This window comes from Penaeus monodon, chromosome 2 (genome assembly GCF_015228065.2).
Source record: "Penaeus monodon isolate SGIC_2016 chromosome 2, NSTDA_Pmon_1, whole genome shotgun sequence".
Lineage (NCBI taxonomy): Eukaryota > Metazoa > Arthropoda > Malacostraca > Decapoda > Penaeidae > Penaeus > Penaeus monodon.
Window position 1 is genome coordinate 22,837,833 of NC_051387.1, and position 4,695 is coordinate 22,842,527.

The following is a 4,695-nucleotide window of genomic DNA, read 5'->3' on the forward strand; positions in this document are numbered from 1 at the left end:
GGGGTTTGTCCAGTATAACATGAGTGAACATGCAAGGTTCAGCCTGAAAGTCTGCAAGCTCTGTATGTGTGATGGAGCTTGTGCTGAGTACAAATCTTTCCCTTTGGGGGGTACATCAGGGAAAGTAGGCAAGATGCCTGCCTCGCAGGCCATCTCAACCCTGATTGATGCAGCTGTACCTTGATAATTGGTACAGTTCCCCAACATTGTTGCATATGCTGATGGCTCACAAATAAATACTGTTAGGACTGTGAGGGCCAACAGGAAGTTCATGCTGCCTGACTTCCCCGAAAGGTTGGGAAAAGCTGTGAAATGCACCAAAAAGGAAACGCTATGCATCCTGTGCTTCAAAAAAATTTATGGCCCTCCCATTTTATTTTAATAGGGTTTTTGTATTGCAGTCAAAAAAGGGGTCCATAGTTTTTTAACATAAAACTTCCCAGTGCAACATACACGAAGGAGTTATCACAGCTGGTACAGCACCAACACTACCCAAACAGATAAGAGAAGTACCACCACTGCCACTTCTGCTACAAGAGGAGGACAAAAAATATATCAAGAATTCTTGTAAGCGTGTAATGTTGGGGCCCGGGCGTGTATGGTTTCTTCAAGGATTAAACCAAAACAAAAAAAGTACTGGGGGTACTACCCTTATTTCCGGGTATTTATAAATATGTAATTATGTTGTTATCTATATGTATATTTTCTACACAGGAAACTATGTAATTCATCTTTGTATTTTTATTTGAAAACAATTAAGAAATTGATGGAATCCTGTTTTTATTGGTCCACTTCAATATTAATTCTTCTAATCATTTCAAAGACACTATGATGAGCTTATATGAAATATTCACCATCATTTCAGTTGATTATTGTATTGGTAAAGTCAAGAAATTGGCAAGAGTGAGCATCTGAAAATATTAAATCATGTAAAAATTATTACACAAAAAAGTTGATGTGAAAGCAATCATGATTGTCGGATATACACCTAGTCATAAAGAGGGTTAGTAAGTATGCAATACATTTTGCCATCATTTTCAGATGTCTATATTATATTTTTTTTTTTTCACAGGGTGTGGGCGAAGTGAATTTTCGATACAGTGGGTGGCAAAACTGTGTCAGCCACTTGTCAAAGAATATCACCCAATCCTACAATGGTCCAACCTTTAAGAGTCTACTTCTTCAAAAATGTCATGAAGAGTTTAAAAGTCCCCCAAATGAATGCAATCAGAAACCCTCCACGTGTTTGTGGCTTTACATTGTTTTTAGCTGAACTTTTTACCCAACTTGTTACTACAACTGCTCAGCCTTTGGAAGTTCTTTTTTTCCAGCATTATGTCGTTGGGTTAGACATTACTTCACAGGGCTTCAGATTCCCCAAAACTCAAAATTTTGCAGGCGCAGGTTTTAAAAATGTAAATTAAAACTCAATCCTTAAAGTGTTTTTTTTTGGGAGTCCTTTTGTGTGCCAATATATTTTTTAAAGAAAACAAAAAATTTAAACCCTTTTAAACCCAAAAAATTGACGGGTAGCATTCAAGAGGCCGGGGGCCCCGCTGCCGGGGGGTTATATCTTTGCCCCGGGATGCGCGACCACTCATGCCCAAAAACCAGGGGATCCCCTTCCGTTTTTTCGTAATATACGAAGAAAAATGGTTTTTATTTTAATTTTCATTATTTTTTACAGTTCTACTTGCCCAAAATTCCTGATAAATCGAAAATGAAGGGTATTTTTGGTTTTTTGTAAGACTCCATACTTGAAATTATTCGGTCTATAGTCCGAATAAAATAAGCATTTTGTGGCATCATGGAGTTGAAATTGTCGGTTTTTTTTCATTTTTTTTGTTGTTGCATGGTAAAGATGAGAAAGTGTTAGAACCGACTTAATCACACTTTCACTGGCAAAAAAATAAATCTTTTGCCGTGATTGTAACAAAAAAAAACATCATGGCATGTCCATGCATACTCTATGGCATGTGCGTACGTGCCCCCGGCAGATGGTCCCGCCATGCCATGGCATGTACGTACATGCCACCCGTCGGCAATGGGTTAAGCATTTTGCATTCACATAATATAGAGAAATGTAACCTCTTCCATTCCCCCTCCCCCTCCCCCTCTCTCACCTTTCTCTCTCTCATCTCCCTCTCTCTCTCCCTCACTCCATTTCTTTCTATATCAATATATATTTATATGTATATATGACTATATATACATATATATATATATATATACATATATATATAATGTATATATATATATACATCCATTTCGGTTTATTCGTCTGAAGAGGAACTCGTGAAGAGTTTGAAACGTTATGGTTTAGTTTTATTTTATACTGTGGCTGTTTCCCCTATTCATACATATATATATATATATATATATATATATATATATATATATATATATATATATATATATATATATATATATATAAATATATAGATACATAAATATATAGATACATAAATATATAGATACATAAATATATAGATTATATATATATATATATATATAATATATATATATATATATATATATATAAAATACACATAATAATACATACTACATACAACATACATACATACAAACATACATACAGACATACATACATACATACATACACATACATACATACATAAATCTGTATATATATATATATATATATATATATATATATGTATATATTATATATATATATATATATATACAGTAAATAAATAAATATCTACAGTGTATAGTAATCTTTTCTATATCTACACTACATCCAATTCTCTACATCACATCTAACTATCTTCTATCTATTATCTTCTATCTTCTATCTATCATATATATATATTAAAATTAAAATATTATATATATTATATTAAATTATTATAATAATACAGTTATATATAAGCAGTAATTTTTTATACAAATATAATTAATATCTATACATACATAAAAAACATACATCATCATAACTACTACATAAAAGTTTTTAAAACAAAGCATTTATATTACAATAAATTGTTGGGGTTTCTTGTTGGGATGGTGTTTTTGGGGTGGTGTAACATACATTATATATTTTTAGTAAATAGTTATGAATTGATTTAACTCTCTTGTTTTTTTAATTCACAGGTAGTTCCCTAGACACTCTGAAACCCTAAAAGACATGGGCAAGTAAAAAACCAGTGGAAAAATGTAGCAATACAGCTCCCGTTGCTGCAGGGAACGAGGGCACTCCCCTTTGGTGGGTGGAGCTTAGAGCGCGAATGGGGCCGTGGGCCTACCCCAATCAATCACACTAGCACGCCCCAAAAATTCCAATGTTCCAGAATAATTGTCTCTTTTATATACTGAAATTATTATGCACACCGCACACACCACACAAAAACACAAAAACACACACCACACACACAACACACAACACACACACACACACACCCCACACACACCACACCAAACCCACACCCCACACACACACCCCCCCACACACCCCACAAACCCACACACAACCACAAACAACACAATCACACACATCACACATACCACACACACCACACACATACACACCACACACACACACACACACACACACCACACACGCGCCCGCACCACACACACATGCGCGCCCACCACACACACCACACACACACACCACACACACACACACACACCAAACACACACACACACACCACACACACACCGCATCACACACACCACACACACATCACACACACCCCACATACACACACACCACACATACACACACACACACATACGCACGCATACACACACCATACACACGCATACACACACGCACGCTCCACACACACATGCACGCATACACACGCGCACGCTCCACACACCATGCACGCATACACACGCGCACGCTCCACACACATACATCACACAAACACCAACACACACACACACATACGCTCGCATACCAACACGCACACACACATACGCACGCATACACACACGCACCAAAAACGCACGCATACACACACACATACGAAAGCATACACACACGCACGCTCCACACACACATGCACGCATACACACGCGCACACGCCAAACACACACACACACGCCAAACACACACAAAACATACACACGCCAAACACACACATACACACGCCAAACACACACACACACATACACACGCCAAACACACACACACACATACACACGCCACGCCAAAAACATACATACACACACACATACACATACAAACACACATACACATACCAAACACACACACACACACCAAACACACACACACACACAAACACACACACACACACACACACACGCACACACACCAAACACACAAACACACACACACACACACCTGAAACACACACACACACCACACACACCACACATACCACACATACACACACACACACTTACACACACACACCACATACACACCCAAACACACAAAACACACACACAACACACACCCCACAACACACACACACACACACACACACCAAACACACCACACACACGCACACTACACATCACACACATCACACACACGCACCACACATCACACCACACACTACACACACCACACCACCACACACACACACCCACCACACCCCACACACACACCACACACACCACCACACACACACACAAAACACCACACCACACACACACCCCACACCCCCACACACAACACACCACACACAAAACACAAA